Source organism: Lissotriton vulgaris, chromosome 2_2, assembly GCF_964263255.1.
Source record: "Lissotriton vulgaris chromosome 2_2, aLisVul1.2, whole genome shotgun sequence".
Lineage (NCBI taxonomy): Eukaryota > Metazoa > Chordata > Amphibia > Caudata > Salamandridae > Lissotriton > Lissotriton vulgaris.
This window is the reverse complement of record NC_141688.1, coordinates 111,671,872-111,688,257: the sequence shown is the minus strand read 5'-3', so window position 1 is coordinate 111,688,257 and position 16,386 is coordinate 111,671,872. Positions and strand designations below refer to the sequence as shown.

At 44.0% G+C, this 16,386-nt stretch overlaps 1 protein-coding gene across 2 annotated transcripts in view; it reads left to right on the top strand.

Moving 5' to 3' along the window:
- Positions 1–4,455: 4,455 nt before the first annotated feature.
- DAPK2 (death associated protein kinase 2) overlaps positions 4,456–16,386 on the top strand; it is a 640,584-nt gene continuing 628,653 nt past the window's right edge. Inside the window, exon 1 of one of the 2 annotated variants that reach the window (XM_086959404.1) lies at positions 4,456–4,660. The gene's annotated coding sequence lies outside the window, so the exon portion shown is untranslated. The remainder of the gene's footprint in view (positions 4,661–16,386) is intronic. The other variant, XM_086959403.1, reaches the window with a different exon arrangement.

Here is a 16,386-nt window from a genome sequence, read left to right as displayed (position 1 = left end):
ACACGATGATACACCGAGACGATACCAACAAATATGGTGGGGGCATCGCCATCATATTTAAGGAAACTATCTGATGCATTGCCACCAACGATGACCCAAAACCCCTCATGGAACACCTCAACTTCCAACTACAGACCAACATCAAAACCATGATAAAAGACACCCTCAAATCCCGAACCCCGGAACCCGACCGTCTTTCTGCGACGCCATTTCCAACCTCATCGCTCCCCCAGCCATCGACTCCTATCACAATGTCCTACTCTGCAACCAAAATTTTCCCGTTGACGACCCCAACTACGCCAACTCCACCGCCCTCCTGGAGTACCTAAACAACATATGCCTCGCCCAACTGGTTACCGAACCCACGCACAAAGCCGGACAAACACTCTACTCCATTTTCACCTCAAGCGACAGAATCCAATTCAGCCATGTCACAGAACTCACTTGGATTGACCACGCCATCGTTCACTTTACCATCTCAAGTTCTCAGCACACCATCCCCAAGCATCACAAATCCTTCCACTGCAGCTGGGGCAAGGTAACGGAGACACAGTGCACACAGCCCCTCAGTGCCCCACCCAACCCTGAAGCTTCATCAGACCTTGACCAGGCCATCCAGAACGTCTCTGCATGGATTACCAAATGCACCGGCAGAGCCACCCCGATGAAACCAGCAAAAAACAACACAACCTGAAAGCAAGCCAGCTGGTACACCCCAGACCTCATAACCACCAAGCACAACTATTACAGACTCGAGAAACAATGGGGCACAACAAAGAACCCCTCCAACAGAGCCGCTCACAAAGCAGCCCTCAGCAACAACCACTGCCCTGGTCGCTGCCACAGACAACATCAGAACCCTCCTCGACCTTGGAGAGAATGTGGCCTTGATCCTCCACAATCTCTCTGCTGCCTTCGACACCATTCCTACCATACCCTCTTCAACAGACCCTACAACATTGGCATTCAGCAAAACGCCCTCAAGTGGAAAGCCTCATTCCACACAGGATGAACACAGAGCCTCTGGCTGCTTCCCTTCACCTCCGAGCCTAAGGACATCTAATGCAGTGTACACCAAGGTTCATCCCTCAGCCCCACCTTGTTCAACACCTACATGACCCCCCTCGCAGACATCATCAGATCCTACTGCCTCAATATAATTTCATACGCAGGCGACACTTAACTTTTCCTCTCGCTCCCTGAAGACCCCTCCACCACCAGAATCAACTTCTACGACACCATGGCCAACCTACACAACTGCATGAGAGACAACTGCCTTAAACTCAACTCCGACAAGACAGAAGTACTGATCTTTGGTAAGAACACAACTGTATGGGACCACAGATGGTGGCCAGCAGAACTTGGACAAACACCCACCCCTATGGACCAGGCACGCAACCTAGTCATCATCCTAGACAGTGAACCATTCTTGAAAGTCAATGCAGTCTCTTTCTCCTGCTTCCACATCCTTTGCACACGCCATAGAATCTTCAAATGGATCCCAGTCAACACCAGAAAGACCGTCACTCAGGCCCTCGTCACCAGCCACCTCGACTACAACAATGCTCTCTATGATGGCACCTCTACCCAGCTCCTCAAAAGCCACCAGACCATACAGAATGCTGCAGCCAGACTCACCCTGGACCTTCCATAACAAACCCATATCACCCCCCTCCTCAGAAACCTCCACTGCCTCCCCATCCAGATACGTTGCCAGTTCAAGATCCTCCCGCACGTCTACAAAGTTCTGAATGTTCAAGGACCGGACTACATCAACGAATGACTGAGCTTCCACCTACCTGCAAGACACCTTCACTCCTCCGCACTAGCCATTGTGCACACCCCCTTATTTTGTTGCAGCCACAGTGGGGGACGCTCCTTCGAATACATCACCGACAAGACCTGGAACGACCGACCCCTCCACATTTGAACAGCACCCTCCCTGGCAGACTCTAGGAAGAAACTCAAGACATGGGTCTTCGACAGAGACTTCAAACTCACAGCACCCAGATACCCTTAGGGGTGACCGTGTTGTGCTATACAAATGATGACTGATTGATAGCTCTGCCTTCTGCACCCTCAGTCTGTGCCGCGAGGAACCTCGCCCCATCTGTCAGATCCTGTATCTGCAGGGTCCCGGCTGCGGCCTGCAGGAGCAACTTTCATTATGCAGCACCTTCTCTTTCAGCTTAAATTGGTCCTCTCTCAGCAACCCAAGACAAATGGTCACAGCATCAAATTTGATCTGAAGTGCATGGTAGGTGTTTGTAAAGCAAAGCAACCAACCCCATCAGGGTTGTGGGAAGGGGCCAAGGAGTCTTCACTCACAACACCTTCGATCAGCAAAGGGACCTCAGACTTCATTTGAGCTCCATAAGCCATTTTGTATGTCCCTTAGTTCCTGCTAATTGTAGCCAAGAGGGTGAATGTACAGTTCAGTAGGAGGTGAGGATACAACTGCCCAGCGCGGGTTATCAAAGGTGGTCCCATGGAGGTGAGAGTAGGATGAGCCCTTGCATGTCTCCATGAATGCTACCCCTCCCCCAGTCGTTGCCTTAGAAAGGGGCCTGTGATCAGGGCTTTAAGTGGGCCGGGTCTCACTGGGTCTGGGCACAGGCAGTTTTATTTAGGAGGCCTTGAAACGGGTCTCTATTGGGCTCTGTTTTGTGCCCTGGCCACAGGCGGTCCGTTTTTTTCGAGCGTTATAGGGGAAGGGAAATCCTTTAAAGAGAGTCATTTTCTCTCTGGATACCCCTTCTCTTTTTGAAACTCAGGAGCAGCAACATTGTTGTGGTGTCACTTGGTCTTGAAGTGGAAGCTTTTTCAATATTATATACAAGCCACAGTTGCTGCTTATTTATTTTATGCAACTAACAACCATTGACAAAGCCAATAGTCCTGACTTGTTGTAGGTATGATGTTACTTGTATCTATATCTGGATGCAATGACAGAAACCGCTTAATACCAGTCGGCGGCACACTATGCTAAGCACAGATTTTTAGCTTTTGTGTTTTTAAGCCACGCCCTCAATTACATTGGCAACACACAATTGAGAGACCCCCCCCCCCCAGTTTTTTCATCCCACTTAAAGCCCTACCTGTGATGTACCACCAGCCCTGATCATTCACCCAGCACAGACCTTGATCATCCAGCTTACTAGCAGAGTTGTCTGCCACAGTGAAATGGTGCTTCACCAGGACATTCTCTGTGATGGTCAGCCTGCCTTGCACCCAGTTGCCCTTAGAGGAGAGTTGTTTAGGGGGCAAGGGTAGGGACGAACAGCAGGATGAGCAGACAGGCCATGGACTGGAAGCTAGTCCCTTCACTGGACTGCTGATGATGGAGGGGGTGTCACCTCAATCCACGATGTAGCCCCCAACCCCTAGGAAGGAAGAACAACAGTTATTCACATATTGATCCAGAATTCCCCCTTCCACCCCAGCGCTTTTCATATAACCAGAGAAATACAATTTCCTGTAACTGGATGAGGACTGGACTCTCCTGTTGGCCTCTATCTGCCTGCTGTGAGTCTCCAAGTGCATCTCCTGAGATCCTGGGGCTTTAGAAATGTACTCCTGTGGTGGATTGAAACTTAAAGGACTAAAGACACAAGGTAAAATCTTTGACCAGGACAAACCTGGTTAGTGTATCCGACCTGAACTCCAATACGGCCAGCGTCAAATTTCTCCTAGGTCCTGTTCTTCCGTGACTATTCACTATCATTGGCACTTAGTGATTCTTTGTGCTATTTCTACCCGAAACTTCAAAAATTCATACCTCCTGTTCCTCTTATTTGTTTTTTGTTATTTGTGTGTTATTTTCTTTACTAAGTTTGACTCTATTTTTATCATTTGTTTTGGGATTTTTGTTGTTTTGGATTTCGCCTTTATTACTGTTTGAGTGCTGCATAAATACTTTACACACTGCCCCTAAATTAAGCCTGTCTGCTCCCTGCCCTGTTAAGCTCAGGTTTATTTGCTGAGTTGAGTCTTTTACCTTGGCAAGGCAAGGATTCCCATTACTTGGGGTGGATACTTACACTCATCAACTAACACGATTTCTCACAGTTTTGTTAATAAAAACATGTTTGTTTTACATTGTCAGTTGAAAGCACACTGTCTCTGTTATGGTGAACAATACCAACTAGATTTCAGCTTGTGTGGGGCTCACTATAATGTAGATAACAACATCCCTTCTCTCCCCTAATCTCATTGAAATTAGTGTTACGTGCCTATGTTGTCGCTTGTAGAGCTATTTGACAAGTCGACCCACGTCATACTGGCTTTATTTACCATGTGCTAATTTCGGCTCACTACTGTGCGAAAGTTCCCGGTGAGTCCTGTGGTCCTTAGACCTCACTGCCGGCAGAGGGCGCCTTCTGCCCATAATTTACTGTCCTAAACCGAGCCTACCTTGAAGTGTGTGGGTTCAGGAGCGCTCCTGCAGGGCGGGCCGGCTCTGAAAGTTACCGCGGGCTGCGGAGAGGAGGCAGACTGGCAGGGGAGCCCGGGGGACAGGTCCACAGATCCCCGAGAGGATTCAGAAGTCGCACAGAGAACCGTGAGGCGGAGCGGCGCAGTCTCTCCAAGCTGCCGCACAGAAGCATGCGGAGCGGGCCAGCATAGCTACACACACGGCGCGGACTGCAGGCTTATACCGGTGAGTGCCCGGCCCCCGGCCCCCGCTGGCCGCTCTGATCCGGGCTGCAATGTGCGGCTCTGCGCGGGGGCTGAGAAGTGAGACGGGAACTCAGCGTGAAGTTTTAAAAGTGGGATGTGAAGGTGATCGAGCGTGGAGGTGTAAATGTGACGAGCGGCTACTCAAGGTGCAGGTTTTACTACAGTGACATGCCGCCACTTACTCACCGTGACGGAAAAGAAGAGAGATAGTTCACAAGTGTGTCATGCCTCTGCTTACTCACGTGAAGGAATAGAAGTGAGATAGTTCACACGTGTGACATGCCGCTGCTTACTCACCGTGAAGGAATAGAAGTGTGATATTTCACAAGTGTGTCATGCCGCTGCTTACTCATGTGAAGGAATAGAAGTGAGATAGTTCACAAGTGTGTCATGCCAATGCTTACTGGCAGTGAATAGAAGTGAGATAGTTCACAAGGGTGACATGCCTCTGCTTACTCACAGTGAATAGAAGTGAGATAGTTCACAAGGGTGACATGCCGCTGCTTACTCACATAGTTCACAAGGGTGACATGCCTCTGCTTACTCACATAGTTCACAAGGGTGACATGCCTCTGCTTACTCACAGTGAATAGAAGTGAGATAGTTCACAAGGGTGACATGCCGCTGCTTACTCACATAGTTCACAAGGGTGACATGCCTCTGCTTACTCACAGTGAATAGAAGTGAGATAGTTCACAAGGGTGACATGCCGCTGCTTACTCACAGTGAATAGAAGTGAGATAGTTCACACGTGTGACATGCCGCTGCTTACTCACAGTGAATAGAAGTGAGATAGTTCACAAGTGTGACATGCCGCTGATTACTCACGTGAAGGAATAGAAGTGAGATAGTTCACAAGTGTGACATGCCGCTGCTTACTCACAGTGAATAGAAGTGAGATAGTTCACAAGTGTGACATGCCGCGGCTTACTCTCTGTGACTAGAAGTAAGATAGTTCACAAGTGTGACATGCCGCTGCTTACTCACCTGAAGGAATAGAAGTGAGATAGTTCACAAGTGTGACATGCCGCTGCTTACTCACAGTGAATAGAAGTGAGATAGTTCACAAGTGTGACATGCCGCTGCTTACTCACAGTGAATAGAAGAGAGATAGTTCACAAGTGTGACATGCCGATGCTTATCACCGTGAATAGAAGTGAGATAGTTCACAAGTGTGTCATGCCGCTGCTTACTCAGTTAATAGAAGTGAGATAGTTCACAAGTGTGACATGCCGCTGCTTACTCACAGTGAATAGAAGTGAGATAGTTCACAAGTGTGACATGCCGCTCCTTACTCACAGTGAATAGAAGTGAGATAGTTCACAAGTGTGACATGCCGCTGCTTACTGGCAGTGAATAGAAGTGAGATAGTTCACAAGTGTGTCATGCCGCTGCTTACTGGCAGTGAATAGAAGTAAGATAGTTCACAAGTGTGTCATGCCGCTGCTTACTCACGTGAAGGAATAGAAGTGAGATAGTTCACAAGTGTGTCATGCCGCTGCTTACTGGCAGTGAATAGAAGTGAGATAGTTCACAAGTGTGACATGCCGCTGCTTACTCACGTGAAGGAATAGAAGTGAGATAGTTCACAAGTGTGATATGCCGCTGCTTATTCACAGTGAATAGAAGTGAGATAGTTCACAAGTGTGTCATGCCGCTGCTTACTGGCAGTGAATAGAAGTGAGATAGTTCACAAGTGTGTCATGCCAATGCTTACTGGCAGTGAATAGAAGTGAGATAGTTCACAAGTGTGACATGCCGCTGCTTACTCACGTGAAGGAATAGAAGTGAGATAGTTCACAAGTGTGATATGCCGCTGCTTACTCACAGTGAATAGAAGTGAGATAGTTCACAAGTGTCTCATGCCGCTGCTTACTGGCAGTGAATAGAAGTGAGCTAGTTCACAAGTGTGACATGCCGCTGCTTACTCACGTGAAGGAATAGAAGTGAGATAGTTCACAAGTGTGATATGCCGCTGCTTACTCACGTGGAGGAATAGAAGTGAGATAGTTCACAAGTGTGTCATGCCGCTGCTTAATCACAGTGAATAGAAGTGAGATAGTTCACAAGTGTGACATGCCGCTGCTTACTCACAGTGAATAGAAGTGAGATATTTCACAAGTGTGACATGCAACTACTTACGCACCTTGCAGGTTTAAAAGCGTGACATCCTGCTACTGAGAAGGAAGGCTCACAAGCGTGACATGGCTGTACTCGTGTGAAGGATCAGAACTGAGATATGCACCTTCTCAGCCTGAACAAGGTTCACAAGTGTGGCATGCAGGTCCTTCCTCCGTGTGAAGGATCTTATGCAGCCTCTCGCCGTGAAGGTTTACTAGTGTGACATCTGTGATCAGAGTGCAGGTCTGAAAGCCCGCATGCAGCACGGAGTTTTAAAAGTGTGACATAGTGCTATTCTGTAGTCGGTGTTAAGTTGTGTGAGAGGAGCCATTCGCCTAGTCTACGAATTTAAATGTTTTGCATGCAGCTTTTCAGTCAGGGTGGATTCACGTGTCAGACACCTGGACTCTCGCTGGAAGAGTTCACGTGGGCTGTACACTATTAAAGCTCAAACTGTGAGGGTGGGGATGTGCGACATTCCCATTTAGTCACAGTGAAGGCTGTGATGTGACAGGCAGTGCTTGAAATGGGAAACTAGAAGTGCTGGTACTCTCCAATCAAAAGTATTACATTTTTCTTGAGAAGTGCTGCTACTCTCCCCCGCTAAACAAAAAAGTACCGGACAGCCGGCCCATTTAAAGCAATGGTGACAGGGATAATTCACTCGTTTATTCAGTGGTGGTGATGGGGTGTTAAATGTGTGACGTGGTTTAAAAATGTGTTGCGTTGCTACTGAGTCACATAATCGGTTGGTCTGTATGAGGTGCACGTGTTCACGCAGTGTGTAGTAGTGTGTTATATTTGTGCAACACACCGCGATGTAGTCACTGTGGGTGTTAAAGTCCATTGTATGCAGTCATTGTGAATGTTTATATTCTTGACCCACTGTGAGGGTTAACTACTTTGACAAGCCCATTGTGAGGGTTTACATATGTGGAATGTACCTATTCACTGAGAGTAGAGTGTGCAATTAACACATTAACCCATTATGAGGGCATGCATGTTTTCACTGACGGTGGAGTGTGTTATTAGCACACATTAACCCATTGTGAGGGTTTACATATGTGACATGTATCTGTTCGTTCAGAGTGGAGTGTGTTTGGCACGCCCCTACTCAGTGTGAACTGATGTGCACACACTGCAACATTTGATGTATTAGGTTGTGTGTCTGGAGTCAAACAGGAGATAACAAGTGGCTCTCGTCTGCATTTTAGACTTGGGACTCCCTTGGAAGGCTTATCACAGAAATGTTGTGCTGGTGCAAAATAAATTGTGCACATCCATAAGCATCTTGTTTGCTGCTTGTGTATAGGGAATGGAGCAAATTAGATTACATTCAGGGAAGCTTGGCACAAACTGTTGTGAAACTATTTTTACAGAATTCACATCACAAAGTGGAGAACATTGATTTTTCCTACTTCGTATTCATTAAAAAAAGGGCACCTTTGATGCACGTTCAGTTTGTTCCTGTTTTTCATTGCACCAATAAAAAAAACTGTGCAAATAGAGTTTCATCACTATTTTCATGCGTAATTTATGGACCAGGATTTTTTTGTTCTCTTTTTTATTGCTAAGTTTGAGTGATATATAAGCAGTAAGTGTTTCGTTATGTTATTTAACTGAGAGTGCTGCATGTGGTTTCGAAACTGTTGCATCAATGTTTGGTGCAAACATGAGTTTCCATCATATGCACTGTTGTAAAATGACTTTGCTCCAGTCGTATCACACAAGAAACTGAAATGGTTCAAATAGATTTGCCCAGTGTTTTTATTTTGCACCAGCTCCTATATGCTTTAGACTCGTGCAGAAAATGCAGGTCAACTCAGCTGTAATTAATGGGGCGTAAGTGTGGCTGTCATCTGCTGAGGGGACTCTGTGACTTTGAAACTTTGCCAACTCTGCTGCTTTAGCACATGATCTGTGCCAAACCTATGATATATGTATTGAATTTTATTGCACTATAACATTTATAAAGCGCTTTCTACCCCTATGTAAGGCGTTGAAGCGCTTGTGTAGATTACCTTGATGTTGGATAGTTTTCCAAGTGCACCAATTGGCAGGATTCCTCTCTAAGTTCGACACATTAGTTGTATACATGTTTTTTTAGTTTCCAGCTTCAGTTTGTGTGTGGCATGTTCACAACAGCCTATGTTTCTGTTTTAGACTGAGGCTCCTTTACATTCGAGCCCATGGCACTAGACGTAGATAGCATACTGGTCTAATGGCGCACGGGCATCCATGGCCCTCTGCATGGCAGACGCCTCTTGGCATGGTCTTTATCGGGGTTTTTCTTCTGTTCTGCAGATAAAGTAGCACGTTATAAACATCAGCAGCTTCTTCAGAACTCAGTGATGTGACATCTCTTTAGTTCTTACAGCTGAACTAACATATGTTGTGGGATTAAACTCTCTACTCTAGGATTCCATCGGAACACTGGGTCCTTTCCACTGGAACTTCTTGTTCTGTCTGATACTATCTAGATCTTGCTTTTGGTCTCACCAAGTCCTCATAAATTCCCTTATCAGCATCTTCCGGAATTCTGTTCTATGTTGAATTACGGCTTGAACATCATGAAATAAAATGGGTTCTCAATTACTCGCTATTTTCTTCTTTCTCTTTTCCAATAAATGGGATCAAACTGTACCTTACTGTCCCAGAAATTATTCTTTTTGTGAATTGTCTAATGTTGCTAAATATTGCGGCGCTGAACTGCTGTAATTTGTAGGAAACGTATCTTCCCTTGCTATTTATTGGAGCACTTCCTGTTTACCCATGTGCATATTTTGTCATGTTTTCCATTTAAAAGATGTCGTAATTTTGATTCAGACTGCTTTGTATATTGGCTCAAATCACTGATGTTAGTCACAGATGTGTAGTTTTACTTTAGAAGTAGAAAGCTGCATGTTTAGAGAATAGTCATCAAATGTGTTGATTCTTTGCGGGTTGCTCCAGTGGTTGTAGCTAAGAAAACATCAGTTTGACTTTCCCCTATTTGAAGACTAATGCTCCCTATATAAAAGCAATCCGATTGATGATCAATCCCACATAAAATGCAACAGTGGATCGCTCAATACGGGCCAGAAAACTATTTCTCTGTCTTCGACTGTAAGTCAGAGTTTTGCAGCATATTGTGATCACTCCTGAATCTCATTCACATGTCATGTTTGTGACACAAAATGAGGATTTGAGATATTTGAGATTACTATTTGGGTTGTTCCAAAATGTTCTGGGTTTACAGCATCTTTGGATGGTATTTTTATTAAAGTAGTCGTTCATGAGGAGCACGACAGAGTGCTGGAGAAAGTGTCAAGTATATTGAGGCGGTGGAGAATGACTGATAAATATAAATATACCTGTTTGTCAAGGGAGGGTGGAAAACTTGGGCCATTTTTTACTATCACAAGGTTTGATACCGAAGGCAAATCTTGTTGAAACTATCACTGATCAGCTTTTCCCCAAATATAAAGAATACCTATGGTCATTCTTGAACTTATATGAATAATATTCTAGATTAGGTCATGTATCCTCAGTTATCAAAGAACCACTGAAAAAATAAGAGAAGGAACAATATTTTGTTGAGAAGATGAGTAATCTCTTGAGTAAAGGTAATGATTGTGGTTGCACTTGTATTGAATCCTCATGTAGCGGGAGAGAGATGTATTTGCATAGTAGACACAAGTTCTATGAATATAAGTGTTGTTTGGATGATTGAAAACCAAGAGTTCTACAGCTTGAGTGTCTAAACCATCATGCCACTTGATAGAGGCGCTGTGCCTTATGGGTGGGCTGTCTACCATTTCAAACCCTTTCCATGGGGCATTTTGGTATTTGGTAGCGGAATTGCAAAAGTGAATGATAACCAGGCTGATGACGTTAGTGTGAGAACCGCAGGAGAATTATTTTGATATTGGGCATGCCAGATTAAAGGATTTATTTTTAAATCTTGCATGCAATTGACAAATCGTGGACCTGAAAGTGATATCTCTGATACGGAATGTGTGGCAGGATTGGTGGATGCCATACAAATTGCAAAGAGGTGCTTATGTTGGAAGAGGGCGTTGGTTCAATGCATGATGATGGAATTTTGAAGTAGGTGGTCCGATATAGAGTTCAACGTGGGCCTAAAGAATGATGGATGGAAAGTTGGGTGCAACTGCTTTGAAGAATAGTGAAGGTTGAATTGCTAGCACAATCTGCAAAGTTTTCACTAGCAGTTGATCTCAAGTACAGGTTAACAGCATCACCTGCAGGAAAGACTAACATTGGCTAAGCCAATTGGTCTCGGCACTGACTGAGCTATTGCTGTTGTCACTGTAGATGTGTTTTACCATTATTGCATGCGCTGTCTGTTGAGAGCAACGTAGAAGCAAACAAATGGTAAGTCTGTGGGCAGGCTGTAGCCCACTGATTGTTACTAACGTCCTGAAGTGACCACGCATGTGCTTGTTAATAACGTCCTGAAGTGACCACGCATGTGCTGTCTAGCTGAGACCTAAAACCTGCTCGGAGATAGGCACATGGCGACTCCACAGCTAATGAGCACTTTGGAAAACTACCGTCCACTGGCATTGGCTAAGGCGCTGTCAATGCTCCAATCCTAGGTCACTTTCAACATTAGCATTGCCTCTCACTTCACAGATGTCTTCACTAATCTATTCAGCCTTGGGATTGGTTGTTATGGAACACAGAAGTGATAAAATTGCAGGGAAATGGCATGTGTTAAAAGATCAACAATGAGAGTTGCTCTGAATTTGCTGACGGCCATGTAAGTAGTGGTGTAGCGGAGAAGTAGTCACTTTATCCTTCCTTTGTCTCCCCCTGTCACCCTTGGCCATGCCATGCCAGCCAACAAAATCATCTTTGCAAGTCAGCGCATGTGTAAACATTCTTCCTTCCGTATGCTATATGGCTATGAATGGAGAGAGTCTTCTCCATTTTCTTTAATGAGATTGCAAAAGTTACGTAAAAAGCCTGTGAGATCAGTGATGCACAGGGGAATACCATAGATATTATAAGGATGAGCAACTGACAGTTCAAAAAAGTATATTTATTATTTAGGGAGTACAATGACAAGCAGGAACCGTTATGTAGAAGGTGTAACAGCACACACCTCAGATGATGGTACAGAACTTATCAGTTTTGCAAGTTGTGCTGATTTTGCTACATCAGTAACCGCTTTATTCTTTCTCCAGTTGTACGTTTTATGTTTTCACGTTTTTGGTTAGCAGAATGTTCCTATTTGTTGAATGTAGCCTTACATTAGTCACTAATATGAAGCTTAGATACAAGCAGTACATAAAACAGTAAACAACCATACAAATGGGACTGTACTACATATCACTGTGAAAACACGAGCACTCGTATGGAGTGCTCTAAGACAAGGAAAAAAGTAGTTTCCAAAACTGGAGCAGTGATGGACACAAGCACTTGGTCCATGCTCAAGTGGAGGGCCAAATACAGGAAGAGTCATGACACATTTATGCTACTGGCAAACGAGAACGAAGTATACCAGAGTGATGCAGAAGCAAACCAATTATATGCATGTGGGAGGGCTGTAGCCCACTGACTGTTAACAACATGTCTAGAAGAGACAGCGCGTTTGCTGTCCAGTCGAGACTTAAAAAATCCAAATAAAATGTACTGGTTGCCAATAATAGATAGCATTATGGAAAATGTGTATGAGTAAATAAAATAGGATATTGGGCAAGCTCTGGACACGGAATAATATGCTATAGATCACTATTGCACTCCTAAATCGTCCTTATAAACATCATAGCTATAGATGCTGTGACGTTGATTGATATCTTGCCACAAAATATGAAATACATGTTTGTGTTGGAGAAATGTTACTTGAAATGTGTGAAGTATGATTTTGTAGCCAGGCCAAATGCAGACCGATAATTGGATTCCTAAGAGGGTTTTCCTGACTTTAGTAACAGATAACGGAGTACCACTTTTCCCCCTGCAGCAACACAGAAACTTTAGCAGGAAAGTTGCATGGTGCAACCCACAAGTCAAGGGTTTAGTAGAGAGAGAAAAATTGTTGATAAATGGAAGCGTTCAAACTTAATTGACATCTTGAAGGGATTTGCACTAATGCTTGCAAAGGAAGTTTTAAATTTATTATGGTATTACCGCCAGGCATAAAGAAGCAGAATATACATTTCTTTTTCCAAAGCATATGTCAGTGACATCCGATTCTAATTGTTCTGTATTTGCTTTGTTTACAAAATTAAGTTAGTAGGATGTGCATTTGGTCGTTTCCGAAAGAAAACAAGTGATGAACATGTTTGAGCTATGAGGTACCATTGGTATAATGTCAAAGCAACTACTCACCCCTCCTTTCAATACATATCTAACCTGGCCTGTTGTTCGACCATAATGCACACTATTTGTTTATTTAATATTACCTGTGTTATCTCCAATTGAAAGCATGTAAAAATCAAAGCTATTTTATTACTTATTCTTCATATGGCTTTTCCGAATGTTCCGAAAAAACATACACATATGACTTATGAATGAGAGTAATCCCTCAAGACTCATTTTCTTACACATATTCTTACATTTCTAACTGGGGATTTTTTTACTGTCCTCATTCTAGTCGAATTTGAAATTTTGGAAACTATAACACTCTTCATTGTCAAGTGAGGGCCCTCGTTTGCGAGGCAAAGCAGGGGGGCCCGGCACCTCCTCTATACGGTCTGGTTCCAGTATCTCCAGGTTTGGTATTTGCAGGCCAGACATTTTCAAGCCCAGAGACACCAGAAAACCTGTAATTTCCCAAAACCGGTAATTTCCCATGTGGTATCCCCCCGGATACCACACTGGGCAACTCGTAATAAAGGCTGTGTATTTCAGGAAAACTGTTTGCTACAAGAACTCCTAATTTCTTCGGCAAAATATGTCATTCATCAATACAGAGAGTTTCCGCTTAGAATAGAACAAGATGTTCTTATGAGGGTGACTTTCGAGTCACTATATAGTATTATTCCTCAGTTGGAACACATGAGCGTGGTTAGGGGCACTTTGGAAACTAGAGGCAGACCAACGCTTGTGCCTATTAATTTTATTGTTAGATGTTTCATGAATCAATAGTGATACTCTTTCTATTTGATTGACACTTTTTGTGGTGCTCCTTTCTCCACTAACATGGTGAATGTGTGGCATTCTTTAAGAAGGAATCTATTCATGGGGATGTGAACCCACTTAAAAGCAATATAGTACTATGGAAAAAAAAGAATCATGAGTTTATTCTCATTTGGAAAGGCCATGAACAATTACTTAAAGATATTCAATAGTGACTGATTCACAAAGAGATGGTTTGAACTTTCTGTGGAAAGCCATGGTACTGATGACAACTTTTTAGACATAGTTGAAGATGGTAAACAGTGACAGTAAGAAAGGAAACTGTTCTTAGGTAATAGGGCGGGTGAAACGTACTCCTCAGGAACAACAGTGAACCTACAGGAACCTATGGGACTGCTGGCCATTAGGCCAATTCCTTCAGATATGACTCAATAGAAAAATAGTTGTGGGATATGTTGACGAGCCTGACTTAGGAAACATCTGTAAATGTAATGAAAACTGCCCAAAAATGTGCATGATTCTAATATAGGATTCTCTTTCTTATGGTACGAGATATGAGCATGGTAGCTAAGTTGTCATGTACGGGAATGGTTGTGCTGTGTTCCTACACCAATGCCTCATACGTTGTCCCAGGAAATGTGGAGGCACATTCTGTATTGTTTTTAAGGAAGAATAAATGGTGTCACAGGTCATGCATGCCTTGGGCTGATTCTGCATGTCTGTGATTGGATGAGAGCCTGCAGTGGAGTGTCTGAGTGTGAAAGAGGTCAGACTGTCCTGAAATGTTGGAGTTCGATTCCTGCTAGAGGTCGTTGGCTGCAGGTATGGGTCCAGCATGGTGGCTCTGCAGGGCCACAGCTCTGCCACTCCCAGCATGGAGGACAGTGTGGAGAAAAGCTCCATCAGAGATGGATTTCTCATGGAGGATGAACATGACTTGGATGGCCAATGGACTGTGTCCCCTGGAGTCACCCTTTTATCCAGACTACCGCCTTGATGCATGGAGGCAAGGGTGATGAAGAAGAGTGGGTGGGAAACTAGACTGCAGGTCAAAGCCCCATAAACTGGAGTAAATGGGCAATGCTATGCAGATCACCACTTGAAAGCACCACCAACCACGATGGCTGAGATGAGGTAAAGTAAGTTATTGCTCCATTGTCTGGGTAGTCTATGCTCAAGCTTGGCCCTCAGCTTTCTGCTGGCCACAGGTTTCCAGGCTAGTTCTTACGTCAGCACATGCGCAGAAGCGTGACCTATAGATCATTTTTCCACTCACAGTGTGAACTAGGACATGATTCTGCTTCCGAACAAGGTAGTGTCGCAAACAGCCTGCCTGCGGTGGCGCATGTTTCTTAAGAGAGAAACCAGGGCGATACTCCAATGGAAAATCAATGCCGCATCCGCGCCCAAAAATAATGGTGATAAATAAGTATGTGTAACCAGACTTACAAAGGACAGTGAAACTGATACTCTCCAACCAGGCCATTGCCCCAGTGGAAGTGCACACTTCAAAGCTCTCGTCTTTGCCTTCCCTAGAGGAAGAAACTTCCATCAACAGATGGTCAGTCCATGCAATCTTCATCCTGTGAGGAATCCCTACACAAAACAACAACAGGACTACTATAAATGTGAAGACTGAATAACAAGCAATGTTCTACGTTAAACATTGCTAACGCACTGCAAGAAGATTGAAAACTAATCAACCCACTCATATCCAGATTCTGTCGCAGAGTACCCGATGCATCATTGGTAGAAGATTTCTTTAAGAGCAATATGTATATTCAATGCACCATGGATTGCAAATTAAGTACTAATGCAACCCAAGAGGCCGCAACATTGACAAAATCATAAGAAAAAGAGAATAAACGGATTCTTAATCTAAAGAAAGTGGCGAGTGGCCAGAATGAACGCAGCAAGTGGTTTATTGACCACACTTTCAGAGGGTGTGATGTGTTTCTTTGACTTCTTTTCCTATTTCCTTCCACACACTGTGGGTGGATTTCCAGGGATATCATTGTGCTTCACTATTTTAGTGCTTTGTCAGTGTTCTTTATGTCTGTTATGTTTAGTTTACATAGTATTTTATTGATTTCTATTTTTAGTACGAAAGACAAATTCGGATGCATTTCAGCTTTGAAGAAGTGTTACTCAATTTGAATATGCATCTAACTTACCTTCTATTGGCTGGATCGTCTAACAAAAACTTTGCAAGTGTTTTCTTATTTTGCCCACAAAAGTTGTTTCTTTTATTTTGATTTCAGTAAAACCTGAATTAGGTATTGGCAAGCAATGTCTCGAATAGATGTCTTCTGGTTGGTGTCATGGACACGATGACAGGATAATGGTTGCTACTTCCATCCCGTGGGCTGTTTTTCCAGCAGCTGATTTATTAAAACCGACCACTGACCTGTTACTAATAACACACTGGCACGCTGTGGGATAGAATTGTCAAAAACATTCATTAGAACAAATGCACTATCATTGTGATCACAATCCAGG